The following is a 22,786-nucleotide window of genomic DNA, read 5'->3' on the forward strand; positions in this document are numbered from 1 at the left end:
GGTTATGTCTACCCTTGTCTTGGTGCCGGCCAAATGCCTCACCGTAGCTTCCCTTTCCATTTCTTATATCATCTGGCCAGACACGGTAAAAAATGGGAACAAACTTACTGCGTTCTTTTCCGCTAATCAATGAAAGCTCTCGCAAACACCACTTGGACGTTGCATAGTCCTCTGAAAATATAGCTATGTTAAGCCAAGTACTCTTTATTACTTGTTCTAGTACACTAGGAAAGTGGCCCCCCCACGTAAGCTCTTCCGAATCCAGAAATACCTTCAGTCCCATTCCTGTGAGCATTTTATAGATAGCTATGGCAAGTGTACTTTTGACATCAGGACCCCGATGGTTAATAAATACATCATAGTCAAGCTTTACATCATAGTCAAGCTTTTTCACAAGCATTAAAGATCCACCCGAAGAAGATGTAGTGGCTACAAATTCTTCACCCAGTTGTTGGATGCTTGAACTAGTCTTAGCCGGTTCTACAAATTCTTGACACGTGTTTCTCTCTTTCGCTACCCACTCTGTAATTACCTTCAGCAGCATGCCTTCGTCCCTGGACACATTCGACAACGAAGAAAATAGAGTAAACGTCACAATTTATATGGATAACTGAAGTCTATGAGCCTCAAGATAAAAGAATGCATCGATTAGTAAACGCTTAGTGCATCTGGTGGAGAGATGCGTACTTAGTACTTACTCCTTGCTCTCAACGACCGGACCTACATAATGTGAAACGCTGTAAAGCGCTTTTCTCCACTCCACCAGTTTCTCAGAGTTGCGTCCAACCTTGTTTAGGTCAAATGCTTAGCCTCCTTTTACATACCGTACATCATCAGTCTTAACACGACAGAAAATGGGAACAATTTTAGTGCCTAATTTACCCCTGTTGTGCATGGACGACAGCTCTTCTAAACACCGGTCAGATTGTGCATAGCCCTCTGAAAATATTGGAATATAAAGCCACGCACTCTTAAAAGCTGCTTCTACTTGTTCATCCCCCAAATCGAGCTCTTCCGAATTCAGAAAAACCTTCAGTCCCAACGCATCAAGGTCTTTATAAATTGCTCCGCCCAGACGATGTTTAAAATGATTGATAAATACATCATAACGTGGGAAATCTTTCACAGGCATCGTGGATGCACAAGAAGCAGATGTAGATGGTGGAAATTCTTCAAAGTGTTGGCAATTTAACCGAACACCACCACAAAAGAAAGATAGAAGATCGACAATGCAATAAAGTATTCTGGATCCACTGGAAGTAGATGAAGATGGTCCAAATTCCTCATCCAGTTGGGGGTTGTGTGGGTTAGAAGCAGATGCCATGATATTAGATGCAAGCGGACACAACTAAGGTTGAAAAAAGGGGCTGTCCTACGGGAAAATAGTTTTCGTTGATGAGGTGAAAAGGAGTGGGTGCATATAAAAGATTAGGAGAGGGATAAGTAATGAGAAATAAAAGTGGGACTAAACGCGTAGACTGCGTGTATTCGCTGAGGTAACCCCGCGGAAGAAACGAAGAAGCATCACAGAGTCTTACTAAGAGAGTTAAAGTGACTAGTTGAGGACAGCTGAAGGACTTCTTAGAGCCTCTGCTATTGCGTAATTCCCAAACCTTCCTTTTCCTTAGCAACCTCGAAGCGGGCACCTTGAGTAAGACAATAGGCCAATGTCTATGCCGGCATCAGGGCGGCAATTTTTTGTTTTTACTAATTTAATTAAAAATCAATTTAGAATTGTATCTTAATTTTAAATTTTAAGTCGATTGCTGAAGTTGAATGTTGAATGGCTCACAAAAAGTCCACCAGGGATCAAATCTTGCTAAGTGCAAGGCTCCAACACCATAAGGAATGAGGCCGAGATTATGCCCTGGTGATTTTGAAAGTGTGGATGCCCCTCAGTCCTTGCCTCTAAGCCAAAGATGTTTCAAGCACGTGTGGGCCCGTATCATGTTCCTAAATCTTCAAGTGGTAGCCTTCGCTGGTTGGTAGTTTGCAAGCCTCATGCCTTGCTGGGTTGCCTCGCAAGTTTGAACCTTCCATCAAATTTATTTTTTAAAAATAAAATTTAAAATTCAAATTTAACTAAAAAATATGTTTTGATGATGACATAGACATCGTGGTAGAAGAGACCTCCTACCGCTAGTTTTGTGATAGATAATTTTTAATTATTGTTTTTAAAGAGTTCAAAAAAAGAGATGTAGACAAGAGACGCAATGCGTCATAGTTCCTGCCTAACGCATAATGGTTGTAGAGCTGTAGATGAGTGAGAATAAGGTTAAATAGTTCTAAATTAACATTGTGAATACATTAATTTTTGCCTAGAAATGCACTTGTGATCTGATAGGATGGCTCATATTTTTTTATTAAATTCTCATCCTAGAAATGCAGCTGTGATCTGAAAGGATGACTCATATTTTGTTGTTACGTTCTCGTGTTATATTATTGTATGTTTGGGCATTTAAGCCTAATAATAAGAGGCCAAAGTCCCCAACTATGTATTATTCTCATCTTAATTATCAAATGGAAGTCACACTATTTTTAATCATTAGATAGAGATAAATAGTAGTATAGAACAATAACAACATAAACATATATGCAAAGGAAAAAATGATAAAGAATATATAGGAGGAAGAGGAAGAGAGATAAAATACTAAGATAGAGCGATACAAACATAAGTTGTGTGTGTGTGTGTGTGTGTGTGTGTGTGTGTGTGTGTGAGAGAGAGAGAGAGAGAGAGAGAGAGAGAGAGAATATTAAATATAATTATTTTTCTTAATAAAACAAATAGTCAAAATAAAATCATGGTTATAATGAAAAATTAAAATATATTATATTATAATTAATGAAACTAAGAATTTAATTTTTATATTAAAACTCACATTTTTATAAGAAAAAATGAAATGTATTGAAATATAAAAATATTTTATAAGTAAAACTAATTGTTTAATTTTACATAGTTAGAGAAGACTTACTATTTAATGTTTTGTATTTCCAATTTTTTCATAAAAGTAAGTAATTTTTAATTATGAAATAATATCTATATAATTTAATATGTACATTTGTAAATAATAAATAGATGTAATACATATAAATTTGATGTTGATGAATAAATATGATGTAATAAATAAGAAATAAAATATAACTATTTAATTTTAATACATAGTTTATAAAAACTCAATAATAATTTACATATCTTTTAGAATTGAATTATTTCTTTTTTGTGATTATTTCCTTTAGTATGTTTTTTATGTAAAATATAATTAATAATTTAATATTAAAATATATATTTAAACTAAATGATAATTTATTTAAATATAAAATATTAATAATAATAAATGATATAATTTACAAATTGTAACACTTATCAATTATACATATTACAAACACTATTGTAAAATATAATTAAAAAATAATATTGTTTAATTTATTTTTACAAAAGTAAAATAATAGTATAATTTAACTATTTTTATTAAAAAAAATTAGAAATTCAAATACAAAGATATAACATATTAAAAAGAATTAATATTGATTAGACATGTTGTGTGAGGTGGAAGATAAAATGATTGAAAAAAAAAAATCTTATGTACTTATCACAAAGATAGAGTTGTAATTAATGCATTCATTAATGCAAGATGAAGTTGTTAGAAAATATTTGTATTTTTGTTCAAGAAAATTAATTTTCTCCCCCACCAAAAATAGTATGAACCAATAGAATGAATGAAAAATGTGATTTATCAAATAATGAAAAATTAAAAAAAGATATAAACATTTAAAGTTTCATATAATCTTTTAAATTCTTTGATTTAATTGGTCAGTGTTAATATGATATTAACATGATATGAATGCATAAGTATTCCTGCCGTGGTAGGAACTAATAATGAATGTACATTTACTAATAGTTAAAAGATGACACAAACTATATGACTAGCTCCACTTCACCTCTTTCGTAGCCTTTTTTTTTTATTCAATCATATTAGCTAAAACTATATCAAATAGCAAATTAGTGGATACAACATGTTATACGATGTAGCTTTTGCTGTGAACTCAGCTTTTCCTAGAACTCGTTGACTTTTAAACACCATATGTAAACTAAAACTAATTAGCACATATTAATGAATAGCATGTTGTTGTGGTTTTCCTTTGGCTCTGCATGAGTTATTATTGGGAGGCATGTACAAACACAACTTTGGAGCATAATAGACATTTCAAAAGTCCCTTCTTTATTTTTATTTTTTTGTTTTGTTTGAAGCAAGCATGGCTTGCATTCCAAGGCAACGACTAACATAAAGTTATGGAATGATATAATTAATGCAAAAAGTTGATGGTGTAGAAAGCATGCATGTGATGAATGGTCGGTGTGAAATATAATTTTATGAGTGAATTTTATAAAACTTAGTGGTGGATTGGGTAGTTACAGATGTCGGTGATGATAGCACTTAGGAGGTGGCCATATGGCAAAATAATCAATTTTTTTCTTCTCTTTTTACTTGGATATAAAAATAAATGGGATGAATTAAATGTTGGTGGGCAATAAAAGGGACCATATTAACTTTTTCAACTCTCTAAAGGTAGCTTTATGTGTTTCGTCACTTCCTTTAATTTGACCACAAGTCATGTTTGGTGTGTTTTTTTAATGAGCCCATGTGCTCTATTTTTATATTGAGAATTCCTATAGCATAAACTTGGCTTACAATGGAAGAGTTGAAAATTCCTACCAAGATTAGAATTGTGACACATAAACTATATGACTAGGTCATTGCTAAAATCAGAACTATGATAGGAATGTTAGAGAGCCTTGGTAGTGATGTAGGGGTCAAATAGGGGTGCCCCCTTTTACCAACCTTTTTTGTGTTATATATTGATAAGGACAATGGTGATGGCGTTCAACTAGCTAATTATTTGAATAACTTGTTTTTATATGTGGATGACCTCATTTTAATTGCTAAAACAATAGATGGTCTAAGAAAACACTTGAAGGCACTTGAGGCCTTCTATCAAGTGGTCAAGATGCAAGTGAACAATAGAAAAACCAAGGTGATGATTTTCTCTTTGAAAAGAAACAAGAGGCAGGGAAAATGCTTTCATTTTCAATGGCAACCCATTAGAGATTGTGGATGAGTACAAGTACCTTGGAATTGACTTCAACAACAAAATAAGTTGGGAAACATGTAGCTTGCAAAAAGAATTCAAGGAGGATTGAAAGTATTGTACTTTACAAAATAAATGTACAACAATGTGAAATTATGTGATTTGAAAATTTAAAAGGTGTTCTTTGGTTTGTTAGTTACCCGGGTAAGCCTTTATGGTTGTGAGATTTGGGGCAGCAACATGTCTAATAAAAAATGGAGACAAGCAAAAAGAATTCAAAAATCCTTAATCTTCAATAGTCTCAAAATTAAAACAATGGTTCTTTATGAGATCCTATTTGCGAAAATGGGCACTTTCCCTATAGAGGCCTCGCAAATGATTTGATTACTATCCTATTTAAAGAAGGCCCAAAGAATGGAAAATTGTTGTTGGGCTAAGTTCATCAAAAAAGAAAGGTTGGATAGAAGAAATAACATGTGGATGAAGAAAAAAGTTAAATGGACATAAAAATGGAATCTTAGTATGCATGAATACCCAAAATAACAATGTTGGAATTAAAAATTCATGAAGGAAAAATATAGGTGTCACATGATCACAACAAAATGTTTGGAAAAGAGACTACTATATAAAGAATTTAACCCAATGTGAGCCCATGAGGAGAAAACATATATAAAGAAAATATCAAATGTAGAGCTAAAATTCTCATAGCATAGCTTAGGACAAGCTCTCATCATTTGAGATGTGGAACAGGTAGATGGAGGATACCCAAGGAAGAATGTAAAGAGAGAGTATGTATTTTCTGCAATATAGGAGTGGTCGAAACCAAGCAACACTTTCTCATGGAATGCCCATCATACAACACCATTTACTTCAACTATTAGGATATGCTAGAAATTGGCAATTTAGGTACTCTTTTTGAGGAAACAGAGTTGGACATGACAACAAAGTTAGTGGTCAACATTCATTATCAAAGGCCGGTCTTAAAGAAGCAACTTCGAAAGACCTAATATTCTTGCATGCTTTATCTTAAAGGGATTCTTGTCTTTTGTCTAATGGGTACCATAGACTTGTTTGACCTCAAAAATGTTATTAAATTCATTCATTCACTTGAAACATATATTTGATTTTCATTGCAATAGTAGCATTGGTCGTAAATCTACAAGATGTGACCCTAATGATCTATTTCATCACCAATCTTCCTAATAAAACAACCATTTATAAATTTGATTATCCAAAGAGTAGAGGCATAAAATTTTTTTTTAGAGTATTTAAGGAAAATTAGGGTAAAACATGCACTGTGAGAAAATATTTATAACTATCATACAATTCTCAAACAATTATAGTCAATTTCTAGTTTCAAACATACCGTTATAACTAAACTAGCATGATAGGTGTGCTAGCTTTTCAACTGACATAGAAAAGGAATCTCAAGAAAATTGTAACTAATATATTCCTATTCATATAATCAATTTCATAGTTGTTTGGAGAGACAACAATATACTTTAACTTGATTAGCACAGCACGCATGCCAACTTTTACTACAACAAAATTTTGTGGAATAAGAAGCAAAAGACCAAAAAGTATGAGAATAGAAGATTGAAAATTATAGTGTGCTGAACTTAGATTTGTCGTATACATTTTTAAGGGGATCCCAATGTCCATAGTTTGATAAAAAAGAGTACACTTCCATTTAAAAAAGGTAAAGCATGCGCTACAAGAAAGGAATACCGTAAAACTTAATATTATAGATAATTCTTAGTCTAGTCTAATCAAATAAAGACAATAATTCACAAATTTGTTGCTTTTTTCCCTTCTTATTGCCTTCCAACTCATTTACAAGATGTCATAGTGAAAGTTGCATATGGGCCAATGTATTTACGTTCTCTTAATATGATTATATAGTGATAATTAATTAATTATTTTTTTAAAAAAATTGTTTCTTATTTTTTTACTACCAAGTGTACATTGCTATGTAATAGGTATGGTGAAGTGTTGTGAAAAATTGACCAAACTAAATTTTTGTATCGTTTTATACATTTGTGTAATACATTAATTGAATTGATAGGTCATTTAGCAAATGATATTTATTTTAACAAAAAATATCATATTGGAGATGAGGTAGCTTCAAATTAACTTCTTGGGTTCTAAGCATTGCTCAAACAAAACTTTAGAAATACGAAGGTAATCATGCTCAATTACCAATATGTCCATGTTGTGTTTTCAATACAGAGGGAGGAGAGAGAGATTTCAGGAGGGAGAGAGGAGTAAAGAAAATAGAAAAAGGATTGTAGATGGAGATGTGTTGGTAAACAATTTTTTCACAGTAGAATTGCCCAACGGAGTGTGTGGCAAACTGTTCACAACAGTTGGATAGGCCCTTAGTATGTGGCCTTCCTCTGCATTTTGAGGGGCAGCTCCCTTGTATGATATAATTTTTTTAAAGGGTTTTTCAATTAAAGAATCTAAAACTTCAAAGTTCAAGAGAAAGTCATTCAGGACAAATGCACCACATGCCCTCACAACCTTCTTTGATAAACAAAATCAATAATAGAGGTGCTCAAGAGCTACGCTTGAAAGAAACCAGTATTATTAAGCACATTCATTATCATTCATAAACACTCGCATAGCACCATGAGAATGTCTACTATAGCATATAACAATTTGGATTTTAAAATAAGAAACCCAAAGAATTTCTCATTTCATTCCCTTGCACCAAGAAATCAATAGAGATTTTTCAATTCAGAGATAAAAAGTGTACATACTTTCTAGAATTTATCCCTAGATCAAAATTTCAGCAATAGTGTTCCCTTATTTTTCCAACCAAAAAGTCCCTTTTACAAAGCCAAAATGCATCCTTATATAGACATAGAGGTTAATAACTACCTCTTCATGGTTAATAACCACCTCCAAAATACATAATTTTGGAAGGTTAATTAACCTCAAGAAAATTAACCTATACAAGGAAACTTGCAAAAACAAAACTTTAGCTAGAGTTCCTAAAGATATTTACATATAAAATCACAGATTCTCCTAGCTACTAACTCCATCTACCTGAACACAATTGATCTATCCCGAAAAGCCCTGTAAGAATCTAGGATAATCATCATTGATTCATAGTTCGGAATGAACACATTTTCCATCCTGAGTTTGGCTGTGAAGTATCTATCTTGAATTTCTTCTGACTCTTGTCGATAGGCTGAAATGTTACAATCTCCTAGCGTGATTTCAACCAGGCTAAGCTTCATCATAGTTTCAGGATCTGATACACGGTTCTCTATTTTTGAATGAATCTGAACACTGAAGGAATCAAGGAGAAACTGACAATCAACATGTTGAAGATCATTTACTGGCACCCCACTTGTGATAGTAGAGATTAATTCATCTGTACTTTTTGTTTTCAGTTGCTCCAAAGAGGCTATTAGCTTTTTGAACTCAATGATCCCTTTGCTGATGTTTATCACCTTCCAACCAACACTTTTACTCCAGATACGTGTTTGGTTGTCACTTGGATCAGCAATAATTTTCTCAAAGAGTAGGGTGCTTGTATCTAACTTGGCCATTTCTTTTAATTTGTCAGCTACTTTTTGCTAGTTTGATTTATGTTCCTTTCTACTTTCCAACTCCTTAGAAATTTCTTGTATCTGTGCTATGGCTTTCCCATATATCTCTTTTACCCCATTTATAAGTTTTGAAGCATCCTCTATCATCTTGTTTATCCAAGCTTCGATCATCATACTATGTGACTTGTGTTTGTTGATTCTTTCAATAACATTATGATCCAAAATACCATCAGGACCTGCGACGGAGTGACCATGGCTTGGGCATTAGAAGGATTGCTGATGGAATTAATATAAGCTACCATCATCTAAACTTGTTCTTTGAGTTGCTCCTTAGCTCTTTTCTCTTCCTTCACCCTTTGCAACATCTGAGCAGCAATCACTTCAAAGTTTTGAAACTCTCTTTCTGCATTAGAAGGACCAAGGTCAACCTTTTCTAGAATGAGATCTGATTCAGATGCTTCATCAACATTCTTTTCAATTATAGGTTTGGCCATTTCCACACACAAGTTTCCTGAAGTTTCATCAATAGCTAACCTAGACATCACCTTGGTCTTTTTCACCTTAGAAGATTCTGAAGAATACTAGAGATCACATCAAACAGAGGTGGGATCATTTGAACAACTTTTTTCCTCTTCTAAAGACTGTTCTGGAACCATGAATGTGTAATTTTTGAAGATTGTACATCACTTGTCACATTTTCAGCAATCATCATTAAGTCTTCTAAATTAGATAATGGGTTATCTAATTGTGTGATGTCTATTAATGGCATATTAGGAGGAGAGAGACTCAAATGAGGAATCACTGCATCATGAGGGGATGTAACAGGGACATGTGATTCAAAAATTTGAGGAGTTCTTTGATCTTTTTCACTGGATTCATTCCCTTCTTGATTCATTTTATCTTTCATTCTTGTCCTTTTTCTTTTGACTGTAAACTTATCCGGCTGATTCAGATCTTCATCCCAATCTTGAGCACCTATATCCAATTGTTGCATCTTCTCACTAGAAGTTTCCTCTATCTCCATTTGAGATGATTCTCCTTTATTATTTCTCCTCTCTTTACCTTGAAATTCACCAGTTGCTTTTTCAGCTCTGACTTTACTGATCTAGTCTCTTGTCCTTTTAAGAACAAAGGCAGTCCTTTCCTTCAAGCTTTTTAACTCTGGAATTGACCAATCAATAGGAGGGAGATCTAGCAATTCAATTTTCTCATAATAGTAAGGATCAACCAAAGAAACCTCATCGTCATCTACACCTGTCACATCAATGTCCAACTTGAAGTCTATCACCTATCATACTGTAAGCCGCATCCAATCTCTCTTCCTGACTTCGAAGTCATTTTCACAATCCTCCCAAAATTCTTCTAGAGTCAGGAAGTGACCAAGACTAGGATTTAACTTTAATCCATTCACTGCATAGCCCTTACTGTCATAAGGGAAACGCATCGTGTAAGGATGCAAATTTAATGTGGCAATAGATCTTTCAATGTTCCTGGCATCTGCTGTAGTATCACAACTATAATATATGATGGCAATAGGAAAAGCTATTTCATCTATCCTCTTGTTCTTGCAAAGTTTATTGATTTGACTAATTTTCTTGCACATTTCAATTAAGACCAGTTTATCATCAACAAATTTAGGTAGCATCAATGGACACCCATCATAGGTAGCTAACCTGATATAAGTAAACTTCGAGAATTTTATGAAAACGCTTCCATATTTTTGTACTTTCATCGCTGCTTCTAGTGAAATTCTGAGTCCAATGTTCCCTTGAATTTCCCTTACAGTTAGCATGGTGAATGCGTCATTCACTCTTCTAAACTAGTGTAGGCTATTATTATACTGAATTTGAGGAAGATGATTATAAATGATGGAGGTTTCATTATAAACCGCCTGCCGGTTAAGTCCTAACCAACTCTCTGTGCTTGCGATAAAATAGAAAAGATATGAAGTCATATAAAAGTAGTCATTTTCTTGAAGTCCCATGAGCTGTCTATGTAGTGAATCACTAATAATTTCAGCCCAATCAATATGTTGTCTTCCTTCACAGATCATGTTGATCAACAAGAACATCCAACCTTCAAACTCGTGTGAGTCCCGAAGACCAACGATCCTTCTTAGTAGGGTCACCATGTTTTCCACATCTTCTTGTAACAATGACCTGTGAATGGATTTTCTTAATTAAGATTTCCCTTTTCTTGGTTGCGAGAACCATGACTTTGAAATGGTGTTTAGACATTGAGTCTAATTTGCAGTAAAATACTCTTTGGCAGTTCTCAGATTGATGTTAGCATATTACATCCGGGTAGGCAATCGAAAAACACTAGCAATAGAGGCAGGATCTAGACAGATAATTACTTTATTTTTCAATGAAATAACTTTTCTAGTATTCAGATGGTAAGCTTTCATGCACTCCAATACCAAGTCTGGACACTGTGCTAAAATGGGGTGTCCTCTTGCTTGAGCCAAGCCACTTTCTAATATCTTTCCAGCTAATGGAGTCTTTTCTTCATTCACAAGAGATGACTAGAAGTCTTGAAGGCAGACACTTCCTAAAATGGTATCGCCGATATCTGGAAGCATACTTCTTAAAACAAGAGCATAATCCGGCCTTTGATACTTGTTCTTCATGATAGATTATCAATCTTTCTTTATCAAATTTGTTAGATGCCTTCAACCTTGTGCTGCACTCTTTACTTCTAACTTCAAAGTAACAAATCAACCACCCAACCAAAAAGATCTATCAGCAATACATCGGACTAAGAATTTCCATGTCTTCTAACAAACATTCATAAGAATTGGATCTTGCCCAGACTTATAATTCACTCATAAATCTGCATGATATTAATGATGCTCCAGCTTATCTGCAGAGTATCGATTGCCTAAGAAAGCAAGGATGCTGATCTGAGGTTTTCAGAGCTATAGGTTAGGAATGAATATTTCATTTTGTCGAACACTTTCCTAGCATTCTATATGTTATGTTCATGCTCACTACCCTTTTTTTTATTTTGGCATTATGTCAAACAAGTCAAGAGCTGAATTTGTTTAATACATCTAATGAATTCGCATGGAGAAAAGATGAAGAAATTGTTTGGCAGATGTTCTTTGGCATTAATCCTTTGCATATCAAGCGTCTCCATGTAATTAACATTCCTTCATTTGCTAGTATAATTTAGATGCTCGAGTTTTGAGTAAAATCATTTGTCATTAAGATATGGATGGTGATAGATTCCAAAGTTGATATATCGATTTAAAAATCTCTGCACAGTTTTGTTATGGAAATCTGTAATCTTCTCTCTCATTATTGTAGTGGTGTCATCCAACCATAGTGCAACACCATAACCTGAAGATCAAATATTTAAGTAAAGATTTTCATGCCATCATCAATATTCCTTTAAGCATGCCCTGAAGATAAAAGGAAAACTGCGGGTTGCAAGAAAGTGTTTAAAGACTAGGGTGATATCAGGGTTGGCAATGAGGTGTTCAAGGTGGCGTGCCTATTGAATGAACTACGAGCGCAATTTCTTCTTTAAAGCATCCTTCATTTGCTTGCATGGATAGGAACGACACTACTCTGCTCATGAATATGGCAATATTTATTTAAATGTTAGCAAGTCGATATAAATATATCGCATTTTACCCACAACAAATGTTGGCGGCTTTATGTCTCCCAGCTCTTGAAATTTCAAATGTTTTCCATTGTGAAGGAAAGCCATAGGTTGAGGATCAATTAGTTGGAAAGTATGGTATGAGATGGCATGCTTTAATTACTTCTTTAAAAATGTCCTTATCCTGCACTTGGTGAAGAGGGTGGTCTACACCCACTATTCACCTGGGAAGGCCATGTGTTTGAGTTGGAAATAAGGTGAGCAAGGTGATGTATATGTTAAATGAACCACAAGACTTTCCCTTTCTCACGTGGACAATAATATGCATTGATTTGTATATGTAGCAATATTCTGAAAAACCAAGTTTTGTAGATGCATACAGCCATAGGTTGAAACTCCAACAAACATAAATTATCGACTTTAATAAGTGCTTCAATAACATTATCCCACTATATTCAAGCCAAAGGAATTTACACATGGTTTATACAATTTGGAAATTTTCAAACAAGTTGATAGCCGTCTCAAAGAGGTTAAGAAATGCATGTTTTTGGAGAGGTTAATTAACCTACTCCAAAATGCGCATTTTGGAAATTAACATTAACCTATTTGAGAGGTTAAGAAATATGCATTTTTGGAGAGGTTAATTAACCTACTCCAAAATGCGCAATTGAAAAGTTATCATTAACCTTTTTGAGAGGTTAATGGTTAATGATAAACTTGAAAATGCATATTTTGGGTCTCTCCATTAACCTGCAATAACCTGAGACTTAGAAGTCAGTTTTCAAAAATTTCAAGTGCTACACGGAGTTAGTAACAAGCCAGAGACATGAAGATTCAGAAATTCACAAAGATTCAGAGATAAAATGGCCAATTGAAAGCTTAAAATTGGGCAATTTTCAAAAATTAACCAAGGCTTATAAAATTGAAAGAATTTTATAACTGAGCAACAAGATGTAAATTTTGTGTGTGTGTGTGTGTGTGTGTGTGTGTGTGTGTGAGAGAGAGAGAGAGAGAGAGAGAGAGAGAGAAAATATAGGATATAGGAAGATGGAGAAGGGAAGACATAAACAAATATAAACAGAGAGATGAAGAGATAAAGAGGGGGAGATAAATATAGATATATGAGAAGAGAAATATAGAGATATATATAGACATACACACACACACACACACACATAGAGGAGGGATGGAGGGACGGAGGGAAGGGGTGCGAGAGATAAGGGTAGAAAGGAGAGATTGAGATAAAGATATAACTTGAGGAAGATAGAGGGGATTTTTATAAAATAAGTATATTGAGAGGGAGAGATGGATGAGAGAGAAAGAGAGATGTGGATACATGAAGGTAGAATAAGAAAGATAATGAGAGAGGAGGAGATGGAGAGATAGAAAAAAAAGGGGCAAGTACAAAGAGATGGGGAACCAAAAAGTTGGTTTAGTGAGCCTTACAAGAAAATGAAGATAAACCTTCAAAATTTGAAGATGTAAAAAAAACAAAGTTTAGTGCTCCAAATGTAGTTTAACAACTATTGAGAAAAAAAACATGTTGAGATTAAGGGTCTCAAAAAGGAGCACACTAAGTGGTTCTATTATTTTTGAAAAAATAAACATATCATTTGGGGTACTCGAGCTATAAAATAAACATTTTTCTAGAATATTTTTTATTGCTCTAATAAAAAGATAGTTAACATTGAGAAGATATATTTCAATTCTCTTAGGCTAGGGTCCCATGGAGATCTTTAAATAATCTTTCCTTACCAATTTCCCTATTCATAGTACTAGATTTAATAAATGGCATCCACTAAGGATTTAGTGTACATCAAGATATGCATTTCAAGTTTTGCTTTGTTTTTTATTAATGAAAAAAGCTTTTGATATAAGAGTATGTAATAGATATACATATATTATGAAGAAAAAGAAAAATAACAAGATAAGAAGACAATTTAGAAAGAAAATACATGTCTGCCCAATAGGCTAATAACAACTCCCAAGATGTGGATCAGAGGGAGAAAATAGAATTGAATTTGGGCATTCAAACAACTGCCTGCTTACCAGCAACAATAGATGAAAGAAATCAGCTCATATGGAAAAATAGCCTCAATTTCATGGGTAGAAAAAAGCAAGCCAATCCAACTTGTGCAATTTGATGAAGAAAAGAAAAATGAGGATATATAGGAGGGAAAAAGAGCAACTAGTGGTGCCTCTAGTAGGAAACCCTATTGCTTCATTTAGTGGAATGGATTCCTAATTCAACTACATGATTACCAAGATGCAGGAATTGACTATCACTTCAGCCTGTCTTTTTTTTTTTTTTTTTTTTAAATATTCTCCTTCATGTAAGATTTTGCAACCTAAAGTTGTAAAATAAATTAAGAATTTTCTAAAAGAATGAAGCCAAATTGCAAATTAAAATAAGAAAATTCCTAATTTATTTTGCAGCTTTAGGTTGCAAAATCTTACATGGTATCAGAGCATAGGGAGCTAGAAGAGGAAGTACCCATGTTATTTGTAGGTATTTCAAACCAAAGCTTGTTTAGAATGGAATTTTTTCATTAGATTGGGGGTTGTTAATGTTTTTCTTTTTGTAAATGAATTGAGATAAAGTTCCATTTTTGGGGGAGATCAATGATACTTAATATTAATTTTCATCCTTTTGCTGTCAAGCTAACCTCAAAGAATCAGAATTATCTATCTTGGAAAAAGGGGATAGAGAATCACTACCTTGAGCAAGACAAATAATTCTTTGAGGTTAGCTTGAGAACGAAAGGATGAAAATAAATATTAGGCGTCATTGATATCCCCCAAAAATAGAACTTTATCTCAATTTGTGATTACAAAAAGAAATAGATGAAGTTCCATTTTTGGAGGAGATCAATGACGCTTAGTATTTATTTTCATCCTTATGTTGTCAAGCTAACCTTGGAGAATTATCTGTCTCGCTTAAGATAGTGATTTTCTATCCCCTTTTTCCAAGACAGATAATTCTCCAAGGTTAGCTTGACAACATAAGGATGAAAATAATTACTAGGCATCATTGATCTCCCCCAAAAATGGGACTTTATCTTAGTTGGTGATTACAAAAAGGAAAATATTAACAACCCCCAATCTAATGAAATTTTTTCATTCTAAATAAGCTCTAATCTGCAATACCTGCAACGAAAATAGTACTTCTTCTCATAGCTCCCTATGTTCTGATACCATGTAGAGTTTCACAAATATTATGTGAAATTTATTAAAATGTTGCTGAAAGAAAGAAGCACAAATTTTAGATAAGAAAGAAGAGAAAACAAAGCTACTAAAAATGAAAAAGAAATATATTTCTCATTCATTTTTTATAATCTACATTCATATGCATGATTTATACAATTACACCACCATACCAATTAAGAAATCACAGTGAAGAATTGTGAAATAACAACATGAATTATGTATGCATGAACATCCACTATTTAAGTGGAATTATTGCATAAAAACAATAGTGAAATTGGAGTTAAAATTAGTTAACACAGACACTTCCTTAGCATCCATGAGTAGCAGAAGAAAGATTTTAAAGTTGGAAAAAAAAAAAAAAAAAATCTGCAAGTTCAGATTTAGCTCAGTGATAGGCACCATACAAACTTAGAAAATTGGGATAAGAAAATATAAAAGAATGGCACATGGCTTTAGTGATTGCTGCCAAGATGGAAGAAGGCCAGTTTAGCAGCCAAAAAGAAAACTTAGAAAAAACATATAAATAAAAGTAAACTAAATGTAGACCTCATACGTCAAGGCTCGGGGATTGGTTAGGCAGCTAACACATTAATAAAATTGAAAACATGGAAATAGTTTTCATAGAACAAATTAAAAATATTTTTTTCTAATTAATTTTTAAGCTTTTAATTAATTTATTTTTTTAATAAAAAAACTAATGTAGGATACCCATGATAAGGTGTACATTCTTCATTGATTTATTTTGTGGTGCCTTCAAATTGGGTGTTTCTTTTAATTCTCTGATCGGAATTGGAAAAGATAATTATAAATTCAAATAGATTTTTTGGAAAAGTAAATTATATATTCAAATAGTTTTTTTTTCCTAAAATTGATTTAATGTTTATGAGAAAAGTCACATATCATCTACTCTTAATGCACCAACAGAGTGGTATTCAAGAATGACACTTGAAACCCTAGAAATAGGGAGGAAATGAAGTATAGAGAAAAATAATAAATCAATTAATATTTTAAAATTAATTTTTTTTTGAAAGAATGATTTTTTTGGTTTCTCATTTGTCATTTTTGGTTTCTCATTTGTCATCTCAAAAAGTTTGTAAAATTAATTTGTTAGGTGGGGGTGTATTGGTAATTCACTAGTAGTCATAGAATCCAATCTTTTGATTTGAGGCTCCTTGGGAAGTCATTTTGATTCCCACATATACAACATTTACTTAAGAACTCCAAAGAATTGTATTGCTAAAATTTTTTGGAGAAATCAACAAGTTATATCATACAATATTGTACAATCAAATTTCAAACTTACTTTTATTGCATAGAATGCTCTTTCAAGCATTATACATGTTTTGAAAATGAGAAATAAAAAAACTATTTATCATCTACTATTTTGACTTGTAAAAAAAAAGTTTATTTCATTACTTTGTGTTCCTAACTACATTTGATACTTTATGTTCATAACTATGTTTCTTACCCTACCTTTGTCTATTTAAAATTTCAACTAAATACATATGACCACATCCCTTGCACCTTCTATTGGTGGAAGTGCTAATCAATAGTCCATAAAATACAATTAATTTTGAAAATGAATAAGGCATACTCCCCAAAAGATGAATGATAGTGTTGAATATCACATAAAGATGAATGATTGCTTCTTGTAATGTGTGCAAAAATATTTGAATTAAAAAAAAAAGTGATAAGAAACCAAACATAAAGTTTTCTTTATTAAATTTTTCAAAGGGGAGGATACTAGAGAGTAATAGATACTTCCAATCCCCTCACAAGTGGGAAATTATCAGTGATGTCTATCTAATGGTATAGTGCACAGTCAGTGGGGACTTTGGAGACAGGTGTGAGTAGAAGGCCAGGCCAAGGACTGAGGCAAGGAAGGCTCCACACCCACCGCTTGACCACATCTATTTTCAGATAGCAAGGTGATTTTTGTGGGCACCTAAGGGAGATGGAGAAATATAGTTCTCTTGCTTGTAACTGTGTCATTTTACATTGCCACAAAGATTTGTTCATTGCAAAATGCTAACGATTCTAGTGTCAAAAGAGAGGTGGACCCTAGGTTCATGTTATCCATAGGGATTCTCCTCCTATTAGTTATGGTCATGTTGTCTAGAAAATTAATGCATGTTTATGCCATTCGTGTGATTACCAAAGTGGCCCTTAACATGTAGGAAGATGAAGGAGAGGGTTGGGGGAGTTTTAAGCTCTCATTCAAGGAACCCCCTTGTATTTCTACTAATAGTTCCATGCACCATCCAAATTTCTCAAAGGATTTTCAATGTGTAGAGGAATTTAATCTATTGGTGGTCAATTCTTTCTCCTATTCTAAGCAAAGTATGTGTGCGCAGAGTGCTTTTTGAAAATATGTTAAAGCTGATCGAACTCCTGCTATAGATCTAGGGTTATGAGGGTTTCAAAAAAATCTATATTAAAAAAAGGATTGATGGACTTAAAGATTACCTACAAAAATTAACAATTATTAGCCTCCTTGTTAAGCTGATAGGCTTCAACCCTTGGAAAATAATGACCAGTTTGTTCGGATTTTTCAATGGTCTTATGCTAAAACATTCGAGAAAAATTTCCATCGTTAAGTGTTAGCATGAGACCACGTCTAAATGGATGGAGGAAACCAACCAATCACCAACTTAAGCGTGTGACAAAATCCATTTGCAAGATAAACTCTCGTCTTCAGCTAACCAACACTGACAGATCTGCATTATCAATTACAGTAGCCTCAAACATTTTGTAAGGTCCTGTCCAAGTAAGGACTAGATCAATTGTTAATTTGTCTAAAATATAATTTGATTAGTAGTAAATATTAATTTTTTCATTAGAAGACCATTATATGACTTATTCAATAACATGATTATGGAAAATCCTTACATGACTTGCAATGATTAGTATTGTTTAAATAAGATTGACTTATCAATTGTAACCATTCGAGTATTAGGTGCAAATGTGTGTGTGATACTTCATATAGTAGAATTATGCTTATTTAATTAATGTGCAAGTTAGACTCAACTTATGATCAACTATGTATTTTGTTCATACACTTGACAATGATTACAAATAGAAATGGTTGGACCTCGTTACATATGACACGATAGTTTAGATAGTTATGAGACTAGTAGCATTAGACCTAATTCACACTAGGATGGATTGTCTAATATAAGTTAACAACTTGATTAGCTAATGCGAGTTACCTTATGGATAAATACCTTATATTTTTCATCTTATCTCGTCATGATAATTAGATAGTTTTAGTAATTAAAATTATGGCCAATTGAATTGAATAGATATTGTGTTGTGGTGAATGCATTCCACATACGGTGACTGTGAAAATGGAAATCAAGTTTGGGTTATGTGATTATTGTTTTGAAGTAAATTATGTATCATTTAATTCTAAATAAAGAAGTATGGAAATGAATAGAATATAGATAACACAATGAATACTAGTGGTACTCGTTATGTTATTTTAAGGGATGTTATGATTTGAATCCTATAATTAGTGAGAGCAAGTAATGTAATACCCCATCTCATTATAGACTTAGACTCAATTGTAAGAATTTGATTAATGTACATGTAAGATATAAGGTGTTATTATACATACATTATGAATTACTAATATGGATACTATTCTTGAAAATATTGTACTTAGAGAAGTGGTTATAATAAAATTAATGATACATATTTGTAAATGATTTTCATACGCAAATGATTCATAGGAAAATGATGTTGGAATATGATATCGATCTAATGTGTTCATCTATGGTTGATTAGGATATGTAATTATGTTTATAGTCATATATATATATATATATGTTTGGTTCACTGATGTTTAAATTGAATTGTGCAGAGGATGATTATAAAGATCTTCGAGGAATCTATGCCAACTCTTTATAATAGTCAAAGTTGCCACAATGCAAATTGTTGTAAAATCGGATGTAAACTAAAGTTGGACTTTAGAGGGGTTAAAATGGACCCTAAAGTACATTTTGGGTTAAAATAATCTAACCCACTTATACTACCTAGGGTTGGGGGCTAGTTTTAGGTCAAATCATGGTTAAAGCTTTCATTATGACACCTCAAAGGTACCACTTCCCAAGAGTGACGAAAATCATAAAGTAGGAGACACTCCATGCCTTCTCCCCTTTTTAGGAGATGTGAAATTTGAGTGAGAAGTCCTATGGAAGATGTATAGGTTGGAAACTATGTTTTAGGTTGGGTCATGTAGGTCCTTATGTGAAACCTTGGTTATGTAGCTTTGAATAGGGTCAAACATACGTAAAATTCGTATGCAAACTTTAAGTGAGCTTTCAAAGGGTTAGGATGACTCCTAGTGTCAGTTTAGTACTTGTTTTGAATGCCCACATGGTAGACCTAGGGGTTTTGGGCATTTTTACTCATTTATACTCTTATTATGGACTTGGGGGACCACCCAGAAGTTGCTTTTACCAAGGTGGCCGAAAATGATGGACAACTCTTGAAGAATGTGAAGACTTGGAAGGACAAAAGCTTCTCTTGAATATTGTAAACGGAGGAACACCAACCAAGGAAAATTAATGTGAATAAGATAGGTAAGGAGGAGAACCAATGTCACCCACACCCTTCCCAAGAAGGCTTGGGAGATGTAGAAGAATGAGAGGGTTTTAAGAAGAGTAGGGGGGAAAACATTGAGGGGATGGAACCACTCTACATTTTGAAGACAAATTTTGCTTGATGGATTGAGGAGGAGATGGAGGAAGAGGAGGAAGGATTCTGGGTTGAAGATGAAGATCTATCTAAAGGGAGGGCTCTTGAAAAGATAAGTAACTTATATGCATTTAGAGTAGTTCTTACTTATTGAGATGAAATATTGTTAGAAAAATTATTCCATAATGTTTTAGAGAGAACTCTTAGGATTGCATCCATGATCTCTTGGTTGAAATGAGTTCTCTTGCTTGGGGGTATGGCTAGGTCACATGCGGCCTCATGATGCCATTATGGTAGGATGGAAAAGGGCACTTGTGTGAATGGTTTTGATAATTATTGTTGTAATCTTGCAAATGAATATGAATGAAATTTTAGATCTTAAGTTTTTGATAATATATTTAAACTTGTGTATGAGAGAAGAAGTTGTGATAAAGATTATAGAAATGATGCTATTGTTATTTGAGATATTGTAAATCTGTTCTAAAAGTTATTGTTATTTATGGTATTGTTAGTTAAGAGAAATTATTTTGGATGTTAAATTTGTGAGTTATTTCATTAGAAAAAAGTGGCTAATGCTCAAGATCATTTTATCAAAATATTTATTGTGGATTTAAATATTGACTCTAACTCTTGATAGTTATTTGATGAATTTAAATAAGTTTTTGGTAGAAAAAAATGGGCATGACACATTTGGGGTTTTGTTGAGATCACATTTACTGCAGACATTAGATTGTGATGAAAATCACCACTAGCTCCCCCATTTTGATTGAGCATTCTCTTAATAGCCAGTGAGCTTGATGGAAGATCAGAATCACCAAAGAAAAGCATGTGAAATATAAACAAACAAGATCAGGTAAAATGGATTTTTGTCGAGGTCAAGGTGGCATTGGAAAGATTAATAGCAAGACTAGCAAAATTTTTCCATTCATCAAATTAAAGATCTACTGAATGAGATTAAAAAATTGGGGCCTTCAATTAATTTTTTCTTGGCTAAGTGCCTCATTTACCACTTTGAAAGGGCTAAGATACTGCACAAATCTTTACATGTCTTCATTGAGGTAAGAACAACATATCCAAAGTTGAATAATCTTCTTTACAATCATCTTTTTGATGTTTTTATAAAATTAGGAAAGATAAACGAGGTTCTTACTCTATTGCATGAAATGTTGAGGGACAACTATGTGTCAAATAAGATCATTTTGAGAGAAGCATTTTTGACATTGTTAAAGGAAAACAAATTACAAGAGGTAGAGATGACTATAGTTCACATCAGTGAGAAATGTTGCAAGTATTTCCCAAATACCCTTAAATTTACTTAGTTCACTAATGCAATGTGTAAAGTAGGGAAGGCAGACAAGGCCTGGGAGATTGTCCATTTAGCAAAAACTTAGGGGATGTCCCTCAGTGTAGTACCCTTCAATGTGATATTGTATAGCCTTGGCCATTGTGGCAATTTCTCTAGAATTGATTTTCTTTTCTTTGAGATAGAAGAGATTGGAATCAAATCAAATATTGTAACTTGTAATACTATGTTAGGAGCATATTGTGAGTGGGGTTATATTGATGAAGCATTGGAATTTTTAAATAGAATGAGGCATGGTCATTGTTGTCCGGACAAAATTAAATTTACTATCTTGATTGGTGGCCTCTATAGAGTAAGAAAAGTAAATGAAGCTCTTAGATTGGTGGCTAAGATGGGTGATGCTAATTGTACCCCAGATGAACTTACATTTACTACTCTAATTGCTGGTCTTTGTAAGGTTAATCGAGTAGATGAGGCTCTTTGATTAGTTGCTAAAATATTGTAGGCTCATTGTTCTCCTAATATAATTAGATTCACTACCCTAATTAATGGATTTTACAGAGTGGAGAGGGTAGATGAAGCTATATTTTTCTTAAAATCAATAGTTTAGTTAATCATTTTTCTTAAAAATATCATATTAAAAAAATTAGTAAGAATAATAACATATTTTTGTTTTGGTGGATCCACATGTTTGCTGAATGTGTTATTTCTTTGTTCCATATCTTTATAAGGAATTTTCTTGTAGTCTTCATAGGTTGATGAACACAAACATTATGTATGTATTGTAAATTTGGCTACAAATGTTTTCTACTATATTTTGCTTTCTTAAGTTTTGGAAGTGGGTGTTAGGATTTATTATATCAATAGAATGTGATAATTTAAATTGTTAGAATCAAGAGTGGTTAGATAAACTTATCTAAATATTAGATAAAGAGTTAAATCACTATTTGAGTGTGTGTTGTGATAGCTAAGGTAAGAAGATTGCAAAGACTGTGTATCTAAAATAAGAAGATTGCTTGTATAAAGATTTATTTTATAATCAAAGGGAATTATAGAAGGTTGGGTTTTGCATGGAAACAATTATTTAATATAAAATATGGATGGTGATATATACCATATATTCAAGAAAAAACAAAGTTGTCGAGTATAACTGAAGAGATACATATTGATAAGTATGTTGAAGGAAGGTAGGGATATATATTACTAGGATAATGAAATTTATTTATCTTGTGGATAAACTGAAAGATATAAAATGAAATTTTATAATATATATTAATATATTTTTCATCTAGATCAAAAAAATTTCATAATTTGAGTCATGGTT

General features: G+C 33.0%; 1 pseudogene; it reads left to right on the forward strand.

Moving 5' to 3' along the window:
• The window catches only part of LOC149544150 (uncharacterized), a 314,863-nt pseudogene extending 292,917 nt beyond the window's left edge, over window positions 1–21,946 (forward strand).
• Window positions 21,947–22,786: the final 840 nt, after the last annotated feature.

Source organism: Cupressus sempervirens, chromosome 8 (genome assembly GCF_028749045.1).
Source record: "Cupressus sempervirens isolate cs-2001-9-10 chromosome 8, ASM2874904v1, whole genome shotgun sequence".
Taxonomy (NCBI): domain Eukaryota; kingdom Viridiplantae; phylum Streptophyta; class Pinopsida; order Cupressales; family Cupressaceae; genus Cupressus; species Cupressus sempervirens.